This window comes from Macadamia integrifolia, unplaced genomic scaffold, assembly GCF_013358625.1.
Source record: "Macadamia integrifolia cultivar HAES 741 unplaced genomic scaffold, SCU_Mint_v3 scaffold805, whole genome shotgun sequence".
Lineage (NCBI taxonomy): Eukaryota > Viridiplantae > Streptophyta > Magnoliopsida > Proteales > Proteaceae > Macadamia > Macadamia integrifolia.
The window spans coordinates 248,112-264,238 of NW_024870540.1; the positions used below are offsets into that span (position 1 = coordinate 248,112).

The window sequence follows — 16,127 nt, forward strand, 5'->3', positions numbered from 1 at the left end:
TTTTATTTTATTTTTTATTCTAGCTTAGATCTTACTTGAGAATGGCATTTACAATTTTATTCTGTAGGTTGTAAACTGATACATGCTTTGACTATGCTATGGTCAGATTTTGATGGGTTTTATTATCTTTAATAGGTGATTTTGAATGATTATCTGAAGAGACTTAATGATTGATGGAATATGTAAGACAAAAATTAGAGAACCGAGTTGGTAACTTGAGCCCATTATGACCTTTGGTCCATCACAGTCATGGTTCAAAAGTGGAACCATTTTTCATAACCGAATTAAAACTGAGGTATATAACCGAATTAAAATCGAATATCAGAACCGAATTAGAACCAAAACCAAACCGAACAGAATTGAGTTGGTTTGAGTATCTAAATATGGAACCGAGTCGATTCTCGGTTCAGTTATGGTTCACCATATCGTCATTTAGAACCGAACTAAATAACTGAAACCGAACCAATTGACACCCTTAGAACTCTCCCCACCTCTTTGTCCAACTCTTTCGAGCTTCAATGACTCGCTTTTTCCAACAATGTCATCTCTGGTTCATTGTGAAATTTTGTTGGTGGGCTCAACAGTCTCCAATTTCTCAACCTATTTGACAATGCCTTGGCGGGAAGACAATCTAACTGCTCTTCCTAATTTCACTATCCGTACGCCTCACAACAATTACTTCTCTAGCGGTGTGCCATGCTAGATTAGGGCAATAGGGGAAGAGAATGAAAAACTTGTTAAAGATACTGTCACACCCCGCCTTCACTTACCTGAAAATTGGTGATTTGGACATACACTTGTATCTAACAATCCAACAAAGATCTCTGATTCAATATTTTAAGATTACAATTTATAAAATAAAATTAACCATAAGTATTTAATAGTCAGTAGAATAATACCACTGGTGAACTTCTAGTGATAATACCATATTTACACAAAAGAAAGTTTAATTTTCCTGAACATAGTTACAAGTAATCACCCTTTAGAGTTACATCCAATATATATACCAAAAAGAAACAAAAAGAGAAAATGATAACATCATCTTCAAAATGCCCCGTAGGTACAACCCTCGCACACACATCCCGACTCTTGTGTAGCTAGCTCTTCAACCCACACTTTGTCTCCATATAGGGAGAGATCCTGTACAATAGCCTCTGGAGGGTTACATGGATCACCATCTAAAAACATTGCAGCAATGGGATGAGCTTCCATAAAGCCTAGTGAGTGGTGGACATGCAAGCAAGCACAGTCATATATGAATACAATAATAACAACAATGCTCAACAATATTTAATGAATGTATGATCCGGGTTATTATCACACAAGCCTAGTCAGTCAATTTCAAGTTCATATTGGGTTTTAGTGCTACTGCAACATAGGTGGTATCTCCGGTCACGAAGGTCCTATTAACGGTCTTCCATCGATGCAAGCTAGTTGTGAGTCAGAAGCATATCAGTCCTTACATGTGTACTTCGGTACTGATAAACCCCTATTAATAATCTCATATAAATCACAACACTGGAACCAACCTCGGCCACAAGGGTTTGTCACAACATTGGAATCACACACAACCTCAGTCACCAGAATCTCCACAACTTTGACCACTGGAATCTCCCACAACCTCGGCCCTATTGGAGGGGATTAACCAATACCTTTCTCCCTACTGGTAAGAGGTTGTAGCACCTAGGTTATTTTCCTAGCCCAATGCATTCTAACATGAATTATATCATATCACAAATACGAGGTAATTATGATTGGGAATGTAGTCCCAGAATCTTCTCCAACCTCGGCCACTCTGCACCCACAACCATGACCACACACACTCTCATTCTATAGGCACGCAATACCGAAACCAACCTCAACCACACTACATCCCATTCATCAACACCAACACCAATACCAACACTAACACCAACATCAATATCAATATGCACATTTAAATTCTTAAACAATAATAAGATTCATAATGCAATTTATGAACACACGCATACATAATATATTATAAACATTCCTCAAAATCATTCACAACACCCACTCACCTCTTATCCCTATGAGTTGCGTATTGCCAATGACTTCGTGCCAAATTACCTCACCGCTTGACAGATCTATTCATACGAAACACAAAGGGTTCTTAGGCTACGCTATATATACTCTTAATTCTCTTCTTATGGTGTTGATCATAACCCCACCTTATGGTTTACCTATTTTAGGTAGGTTGTATATGTTAGGTTTAGAATTCATGCATGTAACATATGCACATACTAATTAGCTTAGGAATGATGTGATTAGTCACCTATGAGGCTTAGATACTAGGGGTTTGTTCAATTTTCCCAATTTAGGGTGTTGGTTACTAAATTTTAGAAAATCAAATTAGGGCTTTCATGCATTGGGTCCCTAGACCCAAATGTGGTCACCCCAATCCCTTAGTCTAGGTCTCATTCACCAATTCCCCAACCTATAGTTGAGTTAGGGTGGTAGATTATAGGGGTTTTGGTCAAATTCCAAAATTGGGGCTTAGGTTATCCATTTTTGAAAAATTTGATCGGGGTTTCATGCATTAGTATCCAATCTCATTTATGATCGCCCCAAATCCCCTATTCTAGGTGTATTACATCATTTCCCCAACATATAGTTAGGTTAGGATGGTAGATTATAGAGGGTTTGGTCAACTGCCCAAATCTAAGATTTTAGGTTGTCTAGTTTGGGGATTCAAGATGGGGTTTTTATGTGGGAAGTCTCCCCACCCAAATGTGAGTGGTTCAATTAGCTAGATTAGGTATCCTACACAAGACCCCCAAGTTAATTTGTAAATCATATAGGTGAAAAATAGGAATTTCAGTTGAGGTTGCTTAATTAGCCTAGATTAAGGAATGGGGTAAGAGAGATAGAGGGCAAGTACGAATGAAAGGTAGAGAGAGTGTGTAACTCACCTTCAATAGGGTAGGTGAGTGGAGGTGAAATCCTCCTTTGCTCCCTTCCTCTTCCTTCTTCTCTTTTCTCGCTTCTCTTGCTTTTATTTTGGTAGGGATGAAATGAATATGCAAGTAACTCTATTTATAGTAACTTAAGTGAATTAGGAGTTGTTTGGGGAAATAATGAGTTTTTCTAATAACTCTGTATGTAGTAACTTAAGTTTATTGAGGCTTGTCTGGCAAACAAATAGGTTTTGCTTATAACTTTTTATATGGTAACTTAAGTTCACTGAGGCTAGTTTGGGAAATAAATGGATTTTCTCCCATTACTGGATTAATTCTCTAATCAGCACTAGTGAGCCCACCTCTGAGTGATCTAACACATTAATCCATTTATTGGTAGGTTATACCAACTATCGGAGGTGGTCTGAGGTGCATGGATGCACAGCCCCAGGCCCTACAACCAAATAACCTATTTTGTTAAATACTCCTATCGGTATGGGTTAATTGTGCCTGACATAGTTGGGAGAACTTCACCTTATTGCATTGGGGGTTTCTAGGACCTGTACAAGGGTGTTGGCCCAACCTTAGTATAATTCATTACTCGGGTTCAGGTAAATTCCCTTAATGGTAGAAAACTTACAATGATTTCCTTGGAGATTTGTAATCCTTTCAATTGTCTCGGCATGAGTAACACTTTCAAGTGGGATTATTCCTTCTCTTATCATAGAAAACTATTGCTAACCAATAGTCTTTAATATTGTCTCCCATTGTGGTTCATTTGCAGTCAGTTACACAAGGGAAATTAGGGCATGAGTATAACAGATACACTTTCTGTTTTCTTTGTTGAACAAATCAATGTCGAACTACTGGGTATCAGAAGAAAAGCAAGAAACCAAACCAAATGAGACCTGTAAGGCAAGAAAGAAGAAAAAAAATATTGACTTAACAGGGCAATGGTTGGTGGCCGAAGCTGTAGATTAAAAATTTTGAAATTTCTAATGTAAGAAGAGCATGGCATTTGAAGGATCCATGAGTTGGGTGTCCGAGAAGGATCCATGAGTAGCAGCGATGGAGCTTTCCATTGCTTGGCGCAGGCGAAAAACTTGCACCTTCCCTTTGATGGACCTTGCATTTCTCGCATATAATTGCAGCGGCCTTGGCTTGAAGGTCCCACAAGAAGAGGAGTCGGAAGATGAGAGGAGTTAGGGGATGTGAGGAGACTTGCAAGTAGAGTTTTAAAAAATAAGGAATGTATCGACTTTTCATCGGGCTTCTTTTCAATTTTTTGGCTCCAACTTGTTTCAATGAACAGAAAAACAAGTATGACTTGTTTCTCCAATCTTGTTTATTGAACCAAAAAATTGACATAAATTTCAATTTTTGTTTCAAGAAATGGGTGAAACGAAAAAGATTTGTCAAATAGTTTTCGGGCCATTTTTCCATTCTCGGCACAGAGAAATGGAAAACCACATCTCCGAAAACATTATCAAATGGGTCCTACATTTTGTCATCTTGAGGGACCCTTTTTTGTTTTTTGGTGCAATTTGAGGGACGCTTCAAGTGATGATAAAATTGAACCTTCGAATGGTGGGTGAGGTCCAATTTTAAAATTAAAGACCGCCTAATCTAATGGCCTAATTGTTTTGGTACCAATAGACACCAAATTTTGTCACTTTGAGAAAGTCCTCGACAATGATGGAAAGAGTCTCTTGGACTCTCATTGGAAATCCTTAGCACCAAAAATTTTTGAGAACTAGGGATTAACTAGGAAAATTACCAAAATGCCCTTGTGTTTGGCTTGACCACCAAATCTAATGAAAATTGACCCAAACTTCTAGGGTAGGTGTATTTTGTCATTACAAACCCAAATCCAAAATTTTGCATGAAGGTGATGTTGTTTGTCTATTATTTCATGTAAATTGCCTGATTTGCGGACAAAACCTATCAAAATACTGAAAGTGCCACGTTGATGGGTGGAGTTAGGGGATGGGAGGAGACTTGCGAGCAGAGTTTTAAAAAATAAGGAATGTATCAACTTTTCATCGGGCTTCTTTTCAATTTTTTTGGCTTCAACTTGTTTCAGTGAACAGAAAAACAAGTATGACTTGTTTCTCCAATCTTGTTTATTGAACCAAAAATTGACATAAATTTCAATTTTTGTTTCAAGAAATGGGTGAAACAAAATAGGTTTGTCAAATGGTTTTTGGGTCCATTGTTAGCATAGAAAAATGGAATACCACATCTCGAAAATGTTATCAAACGGGCCCTACATTTTTTCATCTTGAGGGACGCTTCAAGTGATGATAAAATTAAACCTTCGAATGGTGGGTGAGGCCCAATTTTAAAATTAAAGAGCCCTAATCTAATGGCCTAATTGGTTTGGTACCTATAGACACTAAATTTTGTCACTTTGGGAAAGTCCTCGACAATGATAGAAAGAGTCTCTTATTGGAAATCCTTATCACCGAAAATTTCTGAGAATCAGGGATTTACTAGGAAAATTACCAAAATGCCCTTATGTTTGGCTTGACCACCAAATCTGATCAAAATTAACACAAACTTCTAGGGTAGGTGTATTTTGTCATTACAAATCTAAATCCAAACTTCCGCATAAAGGTGATGATATTTGTCTAATATTTCATGTGAATTACCCAATTTGCATACAGAGGAGTTAGGGGATGGGAGGAGACTTGCGAGTAGAGTTTTAGAAAATAATGAATGTATCAACTTTTCATCGGGCTTCTTTTCAATTTTTTGGCTCCAACTTGTTTCAATGAACAGGAAAACAATATGACTTGTTTCTCCAATCTTGTTTATTGAACCAAAAATTGACATAAATTTCAATTTTTTGTTTCAGGAAACGGGTGAAACGAAACAGGTTTGTCAAACGCTTTTTGGGCTATTTTTCCATTCTCCGCACAGATAAATGGAAAACCACATCTCGAAAACATTATCAAACATGCCCTACATTTTGTCATCTTGAGGGATGCTTCGAGTGATGATATAATTAAACCTTTGAATGGTAGGTGAGGCCCGATTTTAAAATTAAAGACCCCCTAATCTAATGGCCTAATTGGTTTGGTACCTGTAGACACTAAATTTTGTCACTTGGGGAAAGTCCTCGACAATGATGGAAAGAGTCTCTTGGAATCTCATTGGAAATCCTTATCATCGAAAATTTCTGCAAATTAGGGATTTACTAGGAAAATTACCAAAATTCCCTTGTGTTTGGCTTGACCACTAAATTTGACCAAAATTGACCCAAACTCCTCTGATTGGCTTCATAGTTCATTTTGCACACCAAACGTTCGAGAACAATATCTCATGATTCGATAGTCCAATTTTCACGATCTAGGTTTAATTTGAAAGGTATTTAGATGAACTAAACAATGATACAATAATCAGGTTCAAATTTGATCGACAACATGTTCAAAAGCTAGGGGTCTAGCAAAGAAGATAATGAGGTAATATGGTGTCTAAATTAGACCAAACGTGCACCATACTTTAGGATATAGTTTAAAATAATGAAACACATTGGTGTGAAAATTTTAGGACCAATCAAAGAAGATTTGGAGGTTAACATGGCACTTACAGTTTTTTGGCAGGTTTTGTCCACAAATCAAGTAATTCACATGAAATAATAGACAAACAACATCACCTTCATACAACATTTTGGATTTAGGTTTGTAATGACAATAGACACCTACCCTCTCTTAGAGAATAGTATCCGGATTCATCATCATCGTCATCATCATCATTGTGCCAAGGCCCCTGGTAGTCATCCCAATCTGGGTACTTACTCATCATCATCTTGAGAATCGAAGTCATCTCCATCTTTCTCATCTTCGCTCTTGTCCTTGTCATCATCCTTTGTGTCACTCCCTATGTGGATTAGGGAGGCATGCTCTTTGATTGTTCTCCCACTGATAATGCTATCGTTGCTCTGAGGAGGTCATCCGTGACTTCTTCAATCATCTCTGGATTATCCTCTGAAGATATAGTGGGCTGAATTAGAGAAGTGGGATCACCATCTTGGTCTTCTCCTAAAGCATTCACTGATCCCATTGACGAGGTCATCCTTGGGGAGTCTAGTAGTGCAAACATATCCTTCCAATTGTACCCATCCATCCATCCTTCTTTTAGGTTGTACATTGAACCTTGAGAATGGGATTGGTATGAGGGTGATGAGGGATATGAGGTGGGGTGGTATGAAGGTGATGTAATGTGAGAGGTAGGATATGAAGATTGGGGGTGATAGGATGAGGAAGTCCCTTCTCTTTAATGGTGTAGTGAAGGTTGGTAATATGGTACGGTGGATTCTTTTGTTGATAAAGAAGGATGAACGGTGGGAGTCTGATCTTCTGATTCTTCTACTGATGACTCTCTTCTTTTGGGAATCCTCATGATTCTGGCTCTTTGACTCATGACTTTTTTGTAAGCATGGGCATTTATATAACTCTTCCGAGCTTTGGATATAATGAGTTGAGTGGGATCACTCTCTGTGGCTTCTTCATCTAGATAATTCACATAATCGGGGAGTGGATTAGTGTTGACATTGGGAGGTTGCTTAATTTTAACTTCAATGGTCCCATTGTCTACCAAATCCTGTGTTGCATGTAGAAGGCCTATGCACCTTTCAGTGGTGTGTCCCTTCTGAGTGTGGTAGGCATAATACTCATGGTCTCCATACCATGTCGGAGGAGGGTTGCTGATTACTCTTGGATCCACTGTCCCTAGCAATCCTTGTTTCTTTAGCTTCTCATACACTGCTATCACATGCATTTCTATATCAGAAAACTATCTTCTTGGGCGAGGAGCTTTTTAGGAAGGTGCATCTACTTGTATCATAAATGGTGACGAAGAGGTGACGGTGAGACCGACTGTTGGACCGCACCTACCACATTAGTTTTGGGACCCTTTCCCCGTCCAACTCTAGTGTTCTTTCCTACCTCTTGGGATGATCCTTGATACTGGACTTCTCTCAAAATTCTATTTTCCACACGTGTCCCGGTGGCTATTAGGACATCAAAAGTCTGTAGATGTTGGTAGTAAAGAACATCATAATAAGGCTTTGATAAGTTCTCAATCAATATCTCCACTTGCTCTGCTTCTGAAGGCCGATTTGCCATTTTGGCGACTTAATCCCTGAACCTCATCAAGAAGGTGATGAATCCTTCTCTAGGATGTTGTCTCAATGTCTCAAGCTCTCGATGTTTCACATCCACTTTGGTATTGTATAAGTACTGCTTGGTGAAGTCTTTCACCATTGTTGTCCAATTCTGAGTTTAGGATGACTCCAATTGTGTGAGCCACCTTAGTGCTAGTCGTGATAGGGTTAACATGAAGGCTTGCCCCATCTGGTTATCCACAAGTTGCTATGACTTGGCGTTATTGAGGAAGACTTTGAGATGAGCCTTGGGGTCTCCTGGCCCATCAAATCTATCGGTCTGTCATTTGAATTTCTCCAAAATCCTTGCCCCAGAAACGAAATTCATTTCATCAGAATCCACTATTTGACTTTTCAAGCCTTTTCCTGCTCAAATCATATTCTTCAACTTTTTTAATTGCTCTCTAAGTTTCCTTTCTTTCTCCATCTTTGGAGGCTCCATTTGGATATGTGTGGTGAACTCCTCTTGCTCATATTCAATCGCTACCCTGGGAGGAGGGACCCTAGAATAGGTCCCTCGTTGACTATTTAGATGGGTAGGTAAAGCTCCTCTCTTACCGGTTGGCCTAATTTGCTTTGGTTCTCCTGAGTCAACTTGAGAAGAATTCCCACGGTGACCCGTAGCTCCATTCTGATCCAACTCTCCTGTAGCTTGTGCTAGTTCAGCCCTGGGAGGATTTTGGAGTGTATGCAGAATCTGAGCTATTCCTCTCTTGACCTAGACCATTTTTGTCTGCAAGATTTCAATGGGGTGGATCCAGGCTTGCTTAAGTGATTCAATTTCGTGGGGATCCATGTGAACTGGGTCATAATCACTTGGCGGTAGACAATCTCGGAGAGACGATGGAGGTGACACTGGACTTAAGCAAGTCAACTGACTATCCTAACATGTCCAAATGAACCGCAAAGAATATTTGAGGTGTGGAATTGTGCCCCAACCCCTTTTTCATGCATTTACTAGATTAACAACCAATGAACCATTCAAAGTTAGTCCACTTAATGGTAGGGAGTGGGTAGGGGTTGATGCCTCTAGTCCACTCAATGCCATAAGTGGGAGGTACATACAAATGGCTTGACCGGATACCCCTATTAATACATTCTTTGCCTATAAAGTTATACTTTCTTTAACCTTATCCCACTAGGTGACCTTCCTCCTAGTTTCCTCGGGTCTTTTAGATAATTTGGCATTTCATGGGACTTTGACAGAAATCAGCCCGGATCAGTATGTCAAATCATCCATATTTCATTTCTAAGGAGGAAGGACACCTTTTCTCCAACACTCACTTAGGAGAGCATTTCTTTATGACTAGAATATATCATAGAAAATTTCCTTTTCAAGACCGCAAACAAATTCTACAGATTAGCTTGTGGCGCTCCTAGCATTCTCTATCTATTTTCTACATAATGTGAGTATGCAATGGATGCAATAGGATCAACAAGCTTCTTTGAAAGGATTTATATACACAAGGTACGTGCTCCTTTTGATATACCCATAGGTACAAGATCAAGGGGGTGACTTCCTTGCCTATTATTCGTGACTACACACGATGCTAAGTAGCCACGAGGTGGTGGAATCGTGAGTGATTGTATGTAAAAGTATAATGCGAAAATATCATTATCATATCTTAGGATGTCATAAAGTGCACGGACCTCCCCGAGGGTGCTGGCACAATTATGAACATCCTCACCATTTAACAATACCCCACACCCTTGTACAGGAAGCGCGTGTCATTTGCTCTTAGAGTACTCTTCATGACATGCATTGACCTCCCTGAGGGTGCAGGCATGATAGGGAGTCCCTCGCCAAATGATTTCGCTTCGAGTACGATTCATGATACAGTCAGCGAGTACAAATACAAACATGGGGTTAGCCAAACATGTTTTCAAACAGATGTGGTGGAAAATATTCTTGTATTTAATGGTAGCATCTAGTGTCAAAAGCTTGACATTTATCCCCAGTGGAGTCGCCACTGTGAGGGTAGCGGCCAGAAGATGCATGTTGTGTTCCTCCCTTTGTGGGGGAGGAAAAAGGCTTGCATTAATTCCGTCCTCTCTCATCTTTCCACTCTTTCTCTTTCATGAGGGAGGGGTGTGTCGTGTGTGCTTACCCTGTGGGCCCTGCACCTTCGTATTGCCACTTGGAGATACGTGGAGGCCTATTTCGTAAGAGTGTAAAGTTCATCCTTTGAGACGGGTATTTGATGATAGTCCAATACGGGGATCAGGATTATACAAAAGGGTTTGGAGTCGCCAGCTAGGGTTATGGGCCTAGGACCCGGAGGTGGGTCCAATTCCTGAGAAAAGGGCCCGAAAATTGGCCTGGTATAGGGATTTATGGTAAGTGTCAGGTTACAGAATTGGGAAGGTGTTAGGCACCCAATATGCCCAGTTCAATCGGTCTTCCTAATAAATGCTTAAAAATGAACATTTTCTACAATTATTCATATTCCACATGCCTGGCTAAGTTATCACACATATTTACATTGACTAAATTTAAATGACTATGTACACTAAAACAAAGTCTATATAAAGTCTACATTGTGCTAATTCTGTTAAGAAATTATACCTGACCATGACCCCTGTTTCAGGTCAAGAGGGGTAGACACCTTAGTTGATGCTAGTACGAACTTTCTTGTAGATTCTCCTGGCTCAGGGGAAGATGGTCTTAACCTCTAACTTCCTTTCTCAAGAGATGCTGATTGTGATGAAATTCAGACAGAGTTCTGGCTAGGAATAGTTACTTTCAAATTTTGGCTGAGGCGACACTCCGACAGAGCTTCCGTTGGGGATAGGCTATGGGAGGGCTAGGCTAAGGTGGCACTTGAATGGAGCTTCTGCTAGGGATAGGCTATAGGATGGCTAGGTTGAGGTGGCATTCATACAGAGCTTCCACTAGGGATGGGCTGAAAACCTATATGGTTGAAGAACTTTGAAGGTTCGAAGAACACTTCGAAGATTTGAAGGAATCTTACGAAGATCTCTCCGTAGACTGGAAGTGATGCTGGGGCTTAGTTATGGGTGTGGGTGCTCTGATATGGGTGGGAGAATAAGGGGAAACTTTTCCTATATAAAAATCTCACTCAAAAAAGCAAAGAATTGAAGAGTTTCGAAGGCCCGAAGAACACTTCGAAATTTTGGATCTTATGAAGATCTCTCCGAAGACTTAAAAAACCTCAAGGGGGAAAGGGGAGGAGAGAGGGCAGAGCTTCACTACTATGGGTTGTTGTTTGTATGTTGGTGTGTTGTTGTCTATAAAACCAAAGGAGGGGGTATTGATAGAATTTTGGACCAATAAGGAGAAGAGAGAAAATTTCTTAATCCATGGTAGTAAAAAGCAATTTATTTAAACCAATGGGGTGAAAGATATTTTTTTTGGACCAATCATGTGAAAAGATTCCTTTTAGATCAATGGGAGGCTACGGTGTATGGTATGTTAGCGGGGCAGCGGTAGGATACACAGGTGGGTGACAAGGGAATTCCTTGTATGATCCGATCATCGGAAGAGGGATTCCAGTCACCGGTGGGAGTGTCAGAGGTTTTAGCAGGGGTGCAGAAGGCTCAATAGGGTGCTGGAGGTCCAACAGTGATGCTGGGGCTCAGGAAGTGGTGCTGGGGCTTCGGTAGGGGTGCAGAGGCTTGGTTATGGGTGTGGGTGCTCTGATATGGGTGCTAGGACTCCGACATGGGTGTAGGAACTTAGACATGGGTGTTAAAACTTGGTCGGGCATGCTTGGGGCTTGGTCGGGTATAAGCGGGGCTTGATCACACATGGGGCTTGGCTGGGTGTACGCGGGGCTTGACCGTGTGCACACGGGGCTTGATCGGGTGCACGTGGGGCTTAGCTGTGTGCACGTAGGGTTTGGTTGGGTGCACTCGGGGCTTGGTCATATGCACGCGGGGCTTGGTTGGGCGCATGTGGGACTCGCATGGGCGGGGTTTGGGCACTCAAGATAAGGCATGGGTGCTTGCATTGGCCGGGTTTGGGTACTCAAGGCAAGGCATGGGTGCTCACATGGGTGGTGTTCGGGCACTCAAGGTGCCATTTTCAGGAATGATTACGGGAGATCCGATGGTCTGATTTTGACGTACCATATATCATTGGAGTCGTAATTACAAGTACCTTGCATCTATGTAGTCACTTTGACTGGATTCCTTCATACCTAAAATGTCATAATTGGACCCTTCTTTTCTCTCGTGTAGGTTTTTTGGAAATTTTGGTGAGTATGGAATGCTTCTGGGAATAGTTACACCAGTCAGTTATCATCTCTGTTGATCGAAAGAGAAAGGTCACGTCCAAAATCCATTTGTCATCATAGCTTGGGGAGGGTGACAAAATTGGGTGTCTACACTAGCACATGTATTATTTGATTCTGGTGCATCTCATTCTTTTGTGTCTTCTAATTTTGCTTCAAGACTATGAGTGAAACTGAAAAAGTTAGCTTTTCAGTTGATGATTGGTACACCTATTGGATTTATTGTAGATTTAGAGGATGTGTATGAGCCCTGTACTATTCAGATATGTGGACAAGATATGATAGCCCATTTGATTTGTATAAATATGAAATATGTTGATGTCATATTAGGTATGGATTGGTTATCAGCATATCAGGCTTGTGTGCTTTGTGCTGAAAAGAGAATATTGTTTAGAGCCAGAGATGGAGGTGAGTTTGCATTTCAGGGACACGAGAAAGAAACTAGGAAGATGATGATTTCTGCTATCCAAGTACAAAAACTATTAAAGGAAGGATGTGAAGCATACTTGGCATGTGTCCAAGACACTACAAAGAAGACTGCAACATTGGAAGAACTAGAAGTAGTAAAAGAATTTTCAGATGTTTTTTCAGAGGATTTGTGTAGTGTGTCCCCAGATAAGGAGGCATAATTCTGTATTGATTTAACACCTAGGGCAGCACCAGTGTCAAAGGCAACCTACAGGATGGTTCCTACTGAATTGAAGGAGTTGAAGGAACAATTGCAGAATTTGTTGAAGAAGGGTTTTATTAGACCCAGTGTATCACCTTAGGGAGCTCCAGTCTTGTTTGTGAAGAAGAAAGATGGGAGTTTATGAATGTGTATTGATTACCGAGAATTAAATAAGTTAACAATTAAGAACCGGTATCCGCTTCCCAGCATTGATGATTTATTTGATCAATTGCAAGGAGCCAATACATTATCTAAGATTGATTTGAGGTTAGGGTATCATCAGTTGAAGATCAAGGAAAGTGATATCTAGAAGACAGCTTTCATGACAAGGTATGGCCACCATGAATTTGTGGTTATGCCATTTGGATTGACCAATGCACTTGTAGCATTTATGGAGTTGATGAATAGAACATTTTATGACATGCTGGACCAGTATGTGATAGTGTTTATAGATGATATCTTAGTTTATTCCAAAAGTGGAGAGGATCATGCAATTCACTTGAGGTCTGTATTACAGAGATTAAGGGAGAAACATTTGTATGCTAAGTTTAGTAAATATGAATTCTAGTTATCACAAGTGAATTTCTTAGGACATGTTTTGTTTGCTAGAGATATTGAGGTTAATCCTGGAAAGGTTAAAGCAGTATTAAATTAGAAGTCTCCAAAAACTATTAGTGAAATTCGAAGTTTTCTGGGTTTAGCAAGGTATTATGAAAGATTTATTAAAAATTTTGCTTGGATTTCTGCTCCTATGACTTGGTTGACTAGAAAAAGGAGTCAAATTTGAGTGGACTGAGGAATGTGAAAGCAATTTTTAGGAATTGAAGAACCGACTGGTGATAGCTCCAATCCCTACTATTCTAGATGGTACCTCAGGTATGGAGTATATAGTGATGCATCCAAACAAGGTTTAGGATATGTGTTGACGCATAATGGTAGGCTAATTGCATATGCTTCTAGGAAATTGAGGGACTATAAGAAGAAATTTCCCACTCATGATTTAGAATTGGAAACAGTCATTTTCACATTAAAAATTTGGTGTCACTATTTATATGGTGAAATGTGTGAAATTTATAATAACCATAAGAGCCTAATGTATCTTTTCAATCAGAAAGAGTTGAATATGAGGCAGAGGAGATGGTTGGAATTATTGAAAGATTATGATTGCAGTATCTATTACCACCAAGAGAAAGCTAATGTAGTAGCAAATGCTCTCTGTAGGAAGCACAAGGTTACCACACTTGCTACACTTACTACCAACTCTATGTTGATTGAGGAAGCAAGAGAATTTGGTTTGGAAGTAATTGTGGAATTGGAGACACCTAAAGATATAACACTTGCCACACCAACTATTAAACCTTCTTTGTTTGAACAGATTAGAGAAGCCCAACCTAAAGATGATGTGTTGAGGAAATTAATTAATGCTATAGACAGTGGAAGATAGAAAGATTTGACGTTTACAGTGAAAGATGAAACTTTGTGGTTCAATGACAGATTGTGTGTTCCAAGGGAAGAGAAACTGATAGAATTAATTTTGAATGAAGCCCACAACACCCCATAATCTTTGCGTCCTGGAAGTACTAAAATGTATAAATATTTAAAAAAAAACATATTAGTGGAAAAATATGAGTCTGATGTGGCAGAACATGCGGGAAAGTGTAAGAATTGTCAACTGGTGAATGCATTGAGATAGAGACCACATGGGTTATTACAGCCTCTTCTAGTACCAAAATGGAAATGGGAACATGTCATCATGGCTTTTGTAACAGGGCTACCAAGAACCAGAAAGGGAAATGATACTGTTTGGGTGATGGTTGATAGACTGACCAAAGTAGCGTGCTTCATACCTGTGAAGATATCTTATTCTATGGAGAAATTTACACAATTGTATATTGATAACATAGTGAGATATCATTGTGTGCCTGTCAGTATTGTTTTTGACCGTGATTCCCTATTTACTTCTAAATTCTGGGAAAGTGTACATAAGGCAATGGGAACTAAATTGAGCTTTAGCACAACATTTCATCCTCAAACAAATGGACAGATGGAAAGAACAATCTAAATTTTAGAAGATATGTTGAGGGTCTGTGTCACACCCCGTTCACACTGAACCGGAGCGGTGACCGAGTTAACACCGGTTAACCCAAACCTGCCAGGATCATCAGATACTGTATTCCACCACAGCATACACTCACTAACACAAGTTCATCAGATCAGCGGAAGACTAAGTTTTTACCTGTGATTAAATCACATATACTTGATACCCAAATTGTGATACAATAAATATATACATTTGGGCCTGAAGGTATGATATATACACAAAAAGAATAAAATTCAAATATCAAGTATATACAGGAAATCATCAAAAACCATCAGAGTACACAGCTCGTCTCGGTTTCAAGGCTGGAGCTCAGCTCGGCATCAGGGGTTGTGCCTAGCTCGGCATCATGTAGAAGAGCTCAGCTCGGCCTCGGAAGTGGAGCTCAGCACGGCCTCCAGGGTGGAGCTCAGCTCGGCCTCAGAACTGCTGTCCCGCAGCACAGCTCTCACACGAGCAGTCTACGCCATGCTCAAACTCCTCAAGGGTCCACCAGTCCTCTTCAGGAAACTCGACTGTGGGACCCACCCCATGCTCCTCAGATGTATGACCTGTAAAATCATCTAAAAAGGGGGTGTACACGTGGAATGAGCTCACTAGCCCAGTAAGTAGAGAGGTGGACCACACACAACAGTCCACACATCACAACACATCATATGCACTACATGCCATGCTATTCATTTTAATTCACATCCACCTAAACAACATTACTAAGTCTTTGGTTTTAGTGCTACTACAACCACAGTGCGCATATACTCCGGGTACGAGCCGCGAACTCCCTCCCGTGATATGCCCATAGGGCTGTTGGAGAAGGCCCACCGTGAGTACTCGGAAAAGTAAAGACAATTCCGTCCACCGGCTCTCTACAGAAATGTAAATGACTGAAAATAAAAGTGCTGACTCCAGCAATTTAAAAGCAGTACGATTGGCCCTCTTGAATGTACCACCGGGGTTGCCGACTGTCCTACATGACTCACCGGGCGTAATGCCTAACCGCCACAGTGTCCGACAACCGCGACCCCTG

The 16,127-nt window shown here is 40.3% G+C and overlaps 1 pseudogene; it reads right to left on the minus strand.

Annotated features, from left to right (window-relative positions):
* LOC122070000 overlaps nucleotides 1-1,943 on the minus strand; it is a 5,616-nt pseudogene extending 3,673 nt beyond the window's left edge.
* Nucleotides 1,944-16,127: the final 14,184 nt, after the last annotated feature.